The sequence below is a fragment of the Rhopalosiphum maidis genome, chromosome 1, assembly GCF_003676215.2.
Source record: "Rhopalosiphum maidis isolate BTI-1 chromosome 1, ASM367621v3, whole genome shotgun sequence".
NCBI lineage: Eukaryota > Metazoa > Arthropoda > Insecta > Hemiptera > Aphididae > Rhopalosiphum > Rhopalosiphum maidis.
Genome location: NC_040877.1, coordinates 62,779,288 through 62,793,869, shown reverse-complemented (window position 1 = coordinate 62,793,869; position 14,582 = coordinate 62,779,288).

Here is a 14,582-nt window from a genome sequence, read left to right as displayed (position 1 = left end):
CCGGCGTCCAAGTCCGTTATACTTCATAGACGATAATAGGTACACGAAAAAAACAGGTGGACGGGTTTGACGTAATTTCAGTTGGATTTTTCAGCGAGGTGGTTGGGGGGGGGTTATTGAAAACGTCAACATTCGTGATTAAAGTGCTTTTGACGCGTGCAGAGAATACGTTTGACGAAACCATACGAAACGGTGATTTCGACTGTACATTTTCACCAAAAATAATGGAGTGCACATAGTAGGTGATGCATATTATTTATAATTTGTTTTTAGTCCGAAATACACGTGACGCACGCATTTAAAACGGATGGGGGGGAGTCTACGATGATATACAAACGGACGTGTTATGTCCTACATTTGATTTTTAATTTCGTGCTCGTCAAGACGCGCCAGTTGTACGACGCACACCTGTTCCTATAAAAGTATATCTACCTAAATATCCGATCGTTTAACGATTTTTTTAATCTCACCTCGAATACGTAGGTACCTCCATGGCTCATACACTGCAGACAACGTATAGAATATTTAATTTCGATTATGCCGACCAGTGTGTATAATATTGAACATAATATTATTATACGTATTAATAATACAACATAATACGGAACGTTGCACCGTCGCGATCCGGTACATCGTCGACGATTTCACGCGCTCACAGAAATAACCTAAGCGCGAGTTATCGTCGCGCGGACGACGCGGTCGAGGGATTAACTCGATTTCGACGATTGGACTAATTTTTTTCCCTGTTTTTTCGTGTTTTTTTTTTTTTTAGACGTTCTCTGGCGCGTTGTTTTCTAGTTCGCGCGCGGTGCTCTCCTAATCCGCCGGCCGACGGATTTATCGCCTTGTTGACGCGTTCTCTCGAACCATAATGATATTATTACCGTACGCGTGACACGACATTATGATATTAAATTATTGTCATTCTTGTAGTATGTATACGATTCGATGACGCGCCGCGCCGAAAACGATTTAAGCGAAAATAGTATGACGTGTCGTTTCATAATAATACGAACGCGCGTGCAGCGTGTCGCCCGCAACGATATTGTGCGCACGTCCTCTCGCGGACTGGCGGACGGCAAAAAATAAGCGTTTCGGCCGACGCGAAGTGAAATACGACCGATACGGACGTTTTGGATATAATGTCACACGGTTTCTACCGTTGTCGTCGTCTACATGATTGGCATAATATTATTGTTTTTCAATCTCTTCGGTGGCAGGACCATCATCGTTTCTTGTTGTCGTTTAGTCGTCGGAAAATCACCAATATCGTTACAAACACTACTGCTGTATATAATATATATACCTATATAGTTTATTTAAAAAAAATGTAACTATATATAATTTTTTCCGTTTGGACAATCCCAGCGAATACGCTGGATATTATTATAATATAATATTAACTATATAGGATAATGTCACTACAGGAACTGGAACCAAGCCGAAAAAAAATCTCTCAGGACACCCTTATCGTACTTTAATATTTTAGTAACCGGAAGCGATATTTTGATAGCACTTAATTCATTTTTTCAATGTGAATAATGGATCCGATAGTTATGCGGACCATTATTATTTATTTATTTTGTCATGTCGTGCATAAATATTATATTTGAATTAGTTAAAATCGATGTTAACTAAAACTGGCATTTTTAATTTTAATGAACTGTAACTGAGATCTTTGTTTTAAAAACAACACCTTATTATTTATAATACAATATAGACGATAGTATACCTACATCTCCGTTAATTCACTCAGTATAGTAATGAGATCTTTAAAAATAATAAAATTTCTAGAAGCCGTTATTTGGTGTGGTAATCTTTCTTGTTTAGTTAAAAGATATACATGCAATTATAAATGACTAAAAAAAAATAAGACCAGTGATTTTTATTGCTTGCCATTGTGTTGGTAAATTGCACGTCATTTGAAATAGGTAACGAATCTTTATGTTACGATATCTGCTAATATATACAGTGCATCATAAAGACCTGTGTATTGCATTGTTTTAAGAGCTAAATACTCAAATATTTCATAAAGTTAAAATATGTATATAAATAAGTTCAAAGTTTTACATTGAATCTAAACCTTCCGGTACTCATATTTTTCATAATATTAAAGTTTTCGATGAATTTAAAAGCAAAGTTTTCATTTAACTCGTGCCAATTTGTCAGGTAAAAATAAAATCCCGGAAAAACCCAAAAACTTTCTGAGGATGTTGAAAAAAATTCAGGGTACCATTATACCTTATGCATAAAAAGTGAACACACATGGACGTGTCTCGTTCCTTCGGGATAGGCCGTCCGTTTTCTGGTGCTCGTAAATTTTACTCGTGTACGTACAATGTTTTTGGGCAATGGTTTTTTTTCCCCGCCATTGCCCGGTGTAGCGTGAAGTTACCTATATATATAATAACAATATGTGTTTCTGTTAGTTTTGAAGGAGCGAAAAAATGACAACGTCTTTCTCCCTATCACCACACCACTCACAATCACCAACTACGCGGAGAACTGTCACGGCCATTCTCGGCGTTCATAGAAAAGTCCGGACGACTATACGTCATCTATATAACATGACCCGACTGTGCTCTGAAATATACCACGGTACAAGAGTCAGTTGTAGACTTGTAGTGGCAATCGGATGGGAGGAAGGAATAGAAGCAGACGAAAAAACCTACACTACAAGAATACAAAAAGTATATTATATAAGTATCTATATGTGTGTGTGGGTGGGTGAGTGGGTGGGTGTATGCGTGTGTAAGTACTGCGCGAGAGGTACCGCCGAGATTTATGTGATTTCGCGGGGCTCAACGCATGTCTCCGGCGAATCGATCAACAGCGCACGGGCAGCGTTCACACTTTCGCGGGACGTCTCCTCCTCCTACAGCAGCATCGCACACGTATATAATACAATATATTATACGTATCCGGCGTGGGCCGGCCCCGAAAATCTCGAACACATATATATATATATATATTTTTTCCAAGTCCTAACCTATATATATATATAATCTATATACATATTATATGTCTTTGCGAGCGGAGTAACGAAAACCAAAGTGGTCGGATATCAAGTGCGTGGGCGAGCGTTTAACTCTTAAGAGGGTATCCGTGTTCGGAGTGTACGTGCGTCGTGCATGTACCGGAAACGGTCGAGCTTTTAGTCGGATAGCTGTAAATTTTTCGCGAGTATATATTATATAATATGTGTGCGCGAGTGTACAGTGTAAGAATCGGTTATCCCGACGAGACGCCATGGGCGTAACTAGAAATTTTCTTCTACGAGTAGAACCGTCGTTTTAGACTGTTGTCGAGATAGACACACGCTGCTTGATGGATATATAACGTATATATACTATACTGGAGAGCTTAAATTGAACACACGTTATGTATAATTTGTTTTAAAATCCAAATCTATAGCCCAATCGCCCCAATCTTCACTGCAAATAATATGATAAAATATTCCTTAAATTTGACCTATATAATATGTAGTTTTGTAGAATGATTTGACGCTTGTTGTTTTTTTACACTCCTGAAAAGGTGACAGGTCATTAGTATTAGGTAGTTTTCCAAAATATTGTAATAAATTTCAGACAAGGACGAAAAATAATAAATTGAACACGAATACTGTATCTACGTTATACTTACATTAATATAATAATTAAAAATATTGTAAACTCACGAATAACATAATATTATACGTAACGTATATTATGTAGGTATACGCTAAAGGCGTAGAAAAACGATAAACGATACAATGTGATTATTATTAAACCGTCCGGTTTCAGTGTATGTATTTTGAGCTCGTTTACCGGACGCTGAGCAAACAACTCGATTTATTTTTGATACCGCGGTAGTCTCGGGCCCTCGACCAGCCGCGTACACATATAACATATCATTGCCGCGCCGTGACATTTTTGTTTGTGTTTTGAAGCTCTTGTATCTAAATAATAATAATACTGTTATGTATAGTGTGTATACGATAATGTTCTACGCGTACATCGCTCCTGTGCGATCATGTGTATAATATTAATATATATTAAAATGTATTTTGTATTATTGTTAGGGAGCCAAAAACTAACGTATTCGAGATGTTTAGCTTTTAAAGGCTATTTTATAAGCCGAAGACGTCCTGGTTAGTTGCATGAGTTTAAAATATAACAAATACGTTAATATAACTGCGATTGGACCGGTAAAATGTCGAAAGAGTGTGGATTACAACGTTATATATTATATGGTTTTCAGACGATTTTAGCCCAGATTTTGACATAATAATATTATAACTGCTGTACGTCCGTTCTCGACGTCTGTTACGTATAAACGACGTGAAGATGAGTGTCTCAGTTAAGCTGTAGTGTTTATAGAAATATTATATAAGTATACTGTGTTTAAATTTAAAGACACACGTTCATAAAGAAAACGAGAGAATAGAGAGAAAGAGTAATTGTTTTTATTTTTTATCCGTCTCCAAAATGTTCGATTCCAATAAACTTCATTTTTCATTCCTCGTGTTTCAAACTTACTAATTATACACATCCTATGAGAAAAAAAATATCAACATGACTTTATTTTTTCAAATAATTATTAATAACCATTGATATTATATTTACGTACCAAGTAATAATTACAAATGAATGTATTTTCAACCGTTATATACCGCTGTCAAAACTAATCATCATGAAATCAGGAATCAAATTTTCAATACAAATCTGCAAATAAAATAAAAATAATATATTTTAATATAATTCAATACTACACCACGCCTGTAGCAGTGTTACAAAATGATCTCGAGGGTTGATATGTCGAGGTAAATTATCTTACCCCTCGTCGAAACAAAACAAAGTAAATAATTACTATTTGTAGCCACACGTCTTGTCTACGATAATAATAATTGCTGATGTATATAAAAAATGAACGATAATTATAAGGAATAATACACGACAGCGCAATGTGTAAGAAAATTAATTCGTCGTGTCGAATGTTTGACGATGGCTAATCCGTTTAGGAACGTCGAGCCTCGGGCAATCACCGAATGCCAGGTGCATGGTTTGGCGGCTGAGGTACCTATTCTTAATTTAGTGTTCGTTTAAGGTTTGGTTTACGATCAACAATCAACGTCTTCGAATTATTATTATATCAAACATAAGAATCGTCATTTATGTATTCAATTTAATGACAGTTTCCACTATACGCTGAAATTGTTCAAAAAAAAAAAAATACTACGTAGCGGTAGTGATAATGTTATTATATCATTCTACGTAATATGCATATTAAATAAAGCACTTTGCGAGAAAATATTTTTTTTTCAATTCAGACTGTTTTTAAATCCCATTTGCTTGAAAATTTTGATTTTGTTCTGTTTTTGTAAACTTTATGGAAAAAGCATGTAAAATAATTAACATAAAAAATACGAGTGTAATAATAATATAGAAATGCGTTTTATATACTCATGAAACGGGTTCACAATATAGTAAAATTCAATATTATAATTTACGATATAACGCAAAAAGTATTTTTAAATTTTACTTCATATTTGTGATTTTTTAAATTAGAAATTGTAATAAAATTAGTGTTATTTATTAGTATTTTTTTTTGGCAAAAATATATTTCATAATAATTACGATTTATGGTTGACCGCTAATAATATGTGTTTTTAAAAAATGTATAAAACGTGTACTGCTTGTTATTTTCATGGTAAACGCAATCAGACTACATGAATCTTTTAGCACATTCGTCATCGTTATGTAACTATACATAATTAACTAAAATTAATATAAGCCACATCATTCGTGGCAATCAATTAATTTTGGGTTATAAATAAGTAATACGGAATATTCATAGTATATATAATTGTATTTTGTTAATTAAACAGAAATCAAACCATTGAACATTGATTTAATGAAATGTACTATAATAATATTAGATATTATTATTAGTGTACGCTATTTCGTTATTATTTAAGTTATGTCACGATAAACTTTAAATTGTTTAGGTCTTTTATTTTTTGCATGCTTATGATTTTATTAATGCATAATTATTATAATTTTTATATTATATTTTGAAAAATTAAAATGATTGTTTCCAAATAACTTACATAATATTAACCATTTTTTTGATGTGTCATCAATGTTTTACAATAGATAGGTATATTATGTTATCAAGACGACACCTTTGACTTAATATCCGTCTATCTAGTAAAATATAGTAAAATATACGAATTGGAATTGAAGCAAGTACACGAGATACGAGTTGAGTGTATTTACAAAATTCTAGAAACTAGTTTACTTTTTACGACAGCCTGTACTAGGTAGGTATATTATATTATATTGTGAATGGGAAAACAGTCAAAATCGATTGAAAACGAACGTTAATAAATATGCCATGTTATCGATTATAATCGGTTTATCAACCTGCACAAATATTATATTATAATTAGATATCTGACCTTGAGCATACACAACGTACGACTACTTGACGGAAAATCGTCGAATGCCAAAATAATCAAATGTATCGTTAACGCGACGAATTACGTGAAAACGCAATACAGACATTTATAATATTATAACGGTGGGCGAACGTACACAATACGTATACGATATTATGCGATTTATTCCTCCGGCTCAGACACAATTTATATTATATATGTCCCAAAGACCCTCTCCCCAGCGCACACACAAACATATATAATAATGTCAGGATATCGACTGCCATTGAAATTTCAATATGAAAAAGTATAATATTCACACAAACACACACACGCGCACACACATATACGTTTTATATATAATGTGTACACGTCGCAAACGTCTCTCAAATATAATAATAATAATAATCGACCGAACCGCATATATATATTATACACACATAATATACATCATGTGACATCGCGCGCATACGGAACGAAAAAAAAAAAAAAAAACGATTCTCCAAATCGGTTGCGGGAAAGTCGTCGCGTCGTTTCCGTTTATTGCCAGTCATTTGCCGCGCGCACGATAATGCGTCGTGGGCGCGGGCGAGCGTGCTCGCGCGAAATCGCGTTCGACGTCTTTATATATTGTATCGCGCCCCGTCGTGTGTGCAGTTTCGAAGGCGTTTTAAATAATAATATAAAAAAAAAAAAAAAAACGCAAACCGAAACAACAAAAAAGTAATAACCGAGTCCCCTTTTTTTCTTATTATTTTCTCTCTTTCTTCTCCTCTTTTTCTTTATTTTTTTTTTTTTGTTCCTTCCGCTCGTGAAAAATCGTCGCTCATTTAATCCACACGAGCGATGGAGTTTTTGTCGCTGGCGCGCAAACAGCGCCGTCGAAAACCGCAACACGGGCAACACGCGTTATTAGGTACATATCAACGATATATCGCTTCGTGCGTAGGTACCTTCCTGCCCCACCCACCGCGAGTCGTAGTCGTAATGTTATTATTATCACGAGTCATTTTACGACGGAATTGGATCGAACTCGAGTGCGCGCGTCGTTAAGTCCACCCGCAAACGCGGTTCGCGACGCGCGGAGAGGGGAAAAAAATTGTATTCCCAGTTTTTAATCTCGACGACCCCCGATAGGGAGACGGACGCGGGGAGACGCACACGTATATATTATACACGTAATGGGTGCTCCGGCCGGAGACGGAAAGGAAAAAAGAAAGGAAAAAAAAATGTAAACCGTATTAATCACCCGGGGGGTAACGTTTAATATCGTTATTGTTATCGTTATTATAATATCGCCGAAGATATTATTATTACCTTGGCCATTAAAATCGAATCTGTCGTTCTTTAACGAGTTTTTGATGGCGAAAAATGTTCCACCCGCGGCCGATTAGTGTGCGCGCGAGAGACACTGTCCTGTCGCCTTCTCACCCGCCCACCGTCACCGCCGCCGCCGTCGTAGTGGTAGTGTGATTGGAGTTTAATTCTAGACGACGGCGGAGAAAAATTGAAATGATTAAAAAATAATAATAATCATAAAAAAAAATAGTAATAATAATCGACATCAGAATTGGAAATTAGCCGTCGAAAAGTTTTTTTTTTTTTGATTGAAACCGCTCCTCTCGTGCATACTGCATACTGGGGCCGCCTCGGGTGTAATCAAATGGAATTTGTAATTTCCAATTTTCGCCTCTTCGTTTTATTTTATTTTTTCTATCTTATACGTAAACCGACAGACCGTCAGATTGTACAAGCCGCCGAACAGCTCATTCGCTACATGAAAAAAAATTCGATTATAAATTTCGTATTGTGTACTGCACATATATGATATCATAATACATTAAATACCCCGTAGCGACATTTTATTAACGTTAATTGTTTTTATGTATACACATAACATTGTTTTTTTTTCTTATTTGCATACGCCTGTTTAATTGAAAGAAATTGTCATTTGACAATAACATATCTTAGCAAAATATTTCATACTCGTGATAAATTTTAAGTCAACATATTTATGTATATTTTAAGCAACTGATTTAATTTCATATAGTGAAAAATTCTAATCCAATATCCACACTTCTTTAAAATAATTATAATTTCATAACAAAACTTAATTTAATTCATGAATTTTATTAGGCCATCAAAAAATGTCTATGATGTGTTATACCTACGTTACAAATAGGAGAAGTTTTTTAAATTTTTTTTACAGAAAATATAGTTTTAAGTAAGTATGTCATATTCTACCTATATAGGTTTATTTAATTAAAATACGAGCTCATAGTAAACTATAGACAAGTCTTACTTGCTAAATGTTTTTTGTATTTTTAAAATGTATATCAACATAGATGAAATTTTAAATATGTTTTGAACTTAGTCCTTAGATCATATACTATAGGTACTAGGTACAGCCACGAATATACTTCATGTTTAATGTGATACAAGTATATCACCAACATATCAAGAGGATAATCTATAAGTTTTTCACATATAAATATGCAATATATTTTATAAATCCCTAATTTATTTATAAGATTTATAGATTTTGGTTTTACAAATACAACACTTAATTATTTTGAATTTTAAAATTTCAAAAAGATTAATTTTCTGATAATATTTAAAAGTATCTAATATTTAATTATACTATTGGGCTAGTGGTCGGATACTTTATTTTATACTATAATATAAAAGATTATACTTATTTAAAGTTAAATTCCTTAGAATAGAGAGAATTATATTGTTTAAATTAATGTTTTGAATTATTTAGTCACTTCTTTCTTATTATTGTTACTATTATTGCTATATTTATTACTTACTATTATTATACTGTTCCACAATTATTATTACCATACATATTAAAACATACTATTTAATTTTGTTATCCATATATACATTTAAGCTATTTAAATTAAATCATTATTAAGTTAAGTAGAAAATGTACGCACAATTATTTTATATTTTGCTAAAGGGTTTTAAAACCCGTTTAGAATTTATAAATCAAAAATAAATATTAGACCAATATTACAATAATAAATTAACTTTCAGCTCAATATAAGATAAAATAAATAACATAATATAAAAATTATAATAATAATATAACTATTTCAAAATATTTACAATTTAAATTATAGATTTGTAATTTGATACTTTTTTAACAAGAAACGGAGAATAAAATAAAATAATCAATTATGAAGTAATATATAAAACAGTTGAGGAATATTTTTTAAAAACAAGTTGAATACTTCTCAAAATATGACGTTTTGAATAGTGCATTTCGAAATAATCACCCGATAGTCTATAAAAAAAAAAAAAAATAATAATAATAAACATTCAGCATCATATTTATTATTTAAATAATTTCAATTCATTTTTTTTAATATTTTAATAACGTGTTTTTTACCATTCTCCCAATGAATATTTTGTAAATCGAATATTATTGTCAAGACGATTTATTGAACAGGGTCGTTTATGATCAACATCTGTCCATTGTAGAAATAAACGATAAAAAACAAATTGAGAGAAGGAGAGAAAAGAACTTCAGCTCGTTTCCAAAATATTATCGAGATGTTACAACGCGATAAGGACGTGCGGGTTTTTGATTATTAAATAATATTATAATCCTTGTGAGTGAAAAAAGAAGATCTGCCGATATACGCCTGTTCTGATATTTATTGCTTCATGAGCTCACGTTTCTTATTTCTTTTTTTTTTTTAATAATAATAAAAGAATAATTTGTTTATTCGTCTGAGGCAATAAAATATAAATATATCTGACATGACGACAAAACTCATAGAACAAAAAACCAACAAGGAAGAGTGGGTATATATTTGTGTGTGCATATAATATATATTATATTTTTATACTTATTTCGTATACATATATATTATATACTACATATAAATACATAAAAATCTGTCACCGCAGTACGTGAGATGGTTGCATTAACAGTGTCGGGGTAAAATTTCCATTGAACAAATGTCGGCTTGTAATAAAAAAAAAAATAAAAATAAAAAATAAATTATATACGTATATCATTAATGGGAACGGTTTCGTTTGCCGGTAGATATTTTTTTTTTTTTTTTTTGCAAACACCGTTTTTGATATGTTCGGTGACGTTATCAACGACTTGTATCTGCATCGTTCGTGATCCATTCAAAAATATACCTACATACAAATACATGTAATGATATTTACTATGCGCAAAATGACTCATTCTCAGCATTATTATTGCATAGTTTGTATATATGTTTCTGTGTGTATTTATTATTTACCAACTATGTAGTTAACCGAACGAGCTCAACGAGCACATGTCTCAGGAGTAAATAGTTCGTCGGTACGAAGAAAATCGCAACCACGTGACGTGATTTATCTAATAGCCAAAGCCACTTAATGATTATGTATAATAGAGAGATAGATAACAACTAGTAAGCATGGGTTTTTGTTTTTTTTACAATATGAACCATTCATAAGATTTGACCTCTGTGGGAACGGAAATGCGCACGGTCGTATTAAACAAAATTCAAATATAATAATTGTAAAATACGCAAAGACTTGGTTACCTAATGTTAATGAAAAAGTACCAACATCGAAACAAGTGATTTACATTTAAGATTGTTAGTAATATTTCTTTAAAAAAAAAAAAAAAACAGAAAAAATCATCATGAGAAAACTTGTATTTTGCTTAAATGAGTAATATATATGTCACGATTAACTGATAATCTACGAAAAATACGTAAATTTTTCTTACATTAATATACGTACGGAGGCGAACATAATCCGGAAGGGCTTAGATAAATTTCTTTATAGAAGTATTTTTATACATATGCGAATAAAAATTACTTATTATAACAACGTTAACTTATTAATATTATTATAGATGCTTTATTATTAAAATATTATTTAGATCGATAATTTATTTTGAATTAAAATATTGTTTTATAACGATATTATATATTTAAAGATGTCAAGGTGTTGAACAAATTACACGATATACCTAATAGAACATTTTTAACAGTCTGTACAATACTATAGTATTAATAATGTGTATTGACGAATGAAGATTTTAACAGTATATTGTAAAAATATAAATTAATATACGATACCCATTACAAGTTGCCTATACGTTCAGTCACTCATACTTCAGTCGTCATGAATACATAAGTAGGTATGTGAGCTATCAAGGGTAAAGAAAAACATATGTTTTACCGTCATAATTGTAATTTACATAATTGTTTGATTATAGGTAGAGTTTGTAAATGTTTTTTTTATAAATTCAAACTAACATAAAATATTATCAATATAGTTATAGTTATAATATTATATATTATTATGTACAATATAGTATATACATATTATGTGCATATTATATTATTTCGTTCATTACGAGGTTGTGTTCTTATACAATATTAAAAACATTTACTAATCGATTGAAAAAATACAAAATTTGCTATTTTTTTTTTTTTTGTATAAAATTATCGAAAAATTGAATTTATCTTTAGTAATACCTACATATTTATGAAAATCTATTCATTGTACCTTTCATGGTTATTCTATATGAATAAAACATAATATATTTACATTACCTATTTAAGAGCAAACAAGTTTGATTCGTCAATTCATTCTATAGTAAAGATGAATCGACATCTGTTCAGACATTTTTTATGACCTGCGATTGGTCTAAATATCTAAATTATTAAATTGCTCATTACTTTTCATGATCTAAAATTCAACGATATTTGACACTTGAGCTTGCAAAAATTGCGTATGGTATCTCCTATGTCATATTTTAGTTTACACAGCGTACGCGCGTGTTATTATGTGTATAGTGCTATATATTATATCCTTTCAATAGCGAATGTTATATTAAAGGGTAAATTTTTAATAATGAACAACAGACTGCACAATAAGTAATACTATACAATGGCATGTGTATATTGCTCACTCGTATCGTTCAAAATTATCTTTGAAATTAATATATACCAATAAATAGTATGGTTAATGCGAATAACAAAGTTATTTTTCTTTCGACTTTGTTCGGACTGTTCAAATTATGCATTGGCAAATTTGAAACGAACATATTATACACGAAAATCATTTTTAATATATCGCACTCTGATTGTTTTTAGAGTCTAAAAATACAGTTATTTGTATTAATTATGAGTGAATGGATGATCGTTTAATTTATATAACTTCTGAGTCCACTTTTATGGATAGATGAAAAAAGTTTAAATGGATATTATCCGCTAAAAATCTTGCTATTACCATGTTATTATAACCTACGCGTTGTATGAAAATAAATTTTCCTTTTTTAATTCGTGATCGTATTGTGGAATAATATTAAATACCTTTACTATATAAATAAGAAAACTTATGTACAATTTTTATTTCACTAATTTGTATCTCATAATAACTTAAAAAAATGGTAAAAATGATTAAGAAATGTTGTCATTGATAATTATATACTCAGTTAATTAATTGATGGTTTATATAGAATAAACAATTTTTTTGAAAAATGTGTACACGATAATTTTATTTTCCATTTAAACTGTTTTCATCTCATTGCAACCGGAAAAGTTGACTTAGAAGCTCAAAATGAATACTACTGGCATATATCATACATTTTATTTAAATTCGACACCGATGTCAATAACGATTGTCTGTAGTCTTTTGTAAAGAAATGATACTCTGCTACGTAGTATTTTTTTTTAAAAATCACAAAATGTGCCTATAATAGTCAATAGTTACCCATAACGATTCACCGCTAAAAACGTACTTACACAATCGTACTTGAAATATTTGACGTGTGTTCTATCCTTTATTATATATCCAATCGGATTTGTGTATATAGGTTTGTCTTCAGCTGCAGCCGCATAGACATTATGTACACATAATAAAAAAATAAGGAATTTTACTGATAATTATACGTGTACATAAATAAGACAAAGATATCTCCGAGGTGAGGAAAAAAATCGTTTTAATAAATTATTGTTATTTTTTTCTTCGTGCACTGGCTAGTATAGAATATTATAATATTTTTATTGTGTGTTTACAGCGTGGACTACTGTCACGACCCCCGAGCCGTATCATTCGACTAATAAAACTATCAGGCACGTATTATCAGTGGAAATATATAAAATATAGTCGCTTCAACGTACACCCGGGAAACCCGCTTTAATAATACGTTATCAGATCAGGTGTATTTCGTCATTATTCATGTGCATTTAGGTGATTACATTTTTCATGTCGGTCGTGATATCAGTAGGGAGTCCCGTACAGTGCGCATAGCCGTTCGTTCGATATTATTATTATTTTTATGTGTTCAAAACAAAAAAAAAAAAACCTTAATTGTTAAACGTCAAATCACCTAAGAGATGATTCCTCTATAGGAAAAAAAAAAACAAAAAACAAAATAATAATAATAACCATTTATAGCTTATGCGCATTATGGGACACTATAGATTATATGTAATTATTATTCATATTTTACAGCTTAAACTTGTATACTATCAAAATATCAATAAAACAAACGTAACTCATAATAAAATAGTACAAATTTCTACGTATATCTAGTTAAACCTTGAAGAACAATAAAACCAGAATTCCTAGTCAATCGTCTATCGTATATTATCGGTGATAAAATAGAACGTGTGAGACGTTCATCCGGAAATAATTGACCATGTCTATTTGTTAATAATACTGCACAGTGTCCGCAATGGTAAACGTTAATTTTACCAGGAAATGTTTTGAAATATTAATAATAAATTACCAACAGTAGTGATAAGAGGGGAAGGTGAAGAAATAAACATTTACCATGTATAGATATATTACTATCACTCCAAAAATAAAGAAGTATTAAATTTAGTTTCGATTAAAATATTTTTTTATTAACTACCTATACAACGTTTCTGACAAATATTATACAACATGAGACATATAATAGCACAAAAATGTAACAATGGTATGCCTGTAAACAACAATAAAAAAACTTTTTTGTTTATTATATAAATGCATATCATAATAATATTTATTATTAACAGTAATTTATTTATAAACAATAATTGAATATAGAAAAAAAATGAATTATGACACAATAAAGTATTAACTTAAACTATTAAAATATTATTTAACTGTATAAACATTAAATCTTATAGTAGGTACTTATATAGTT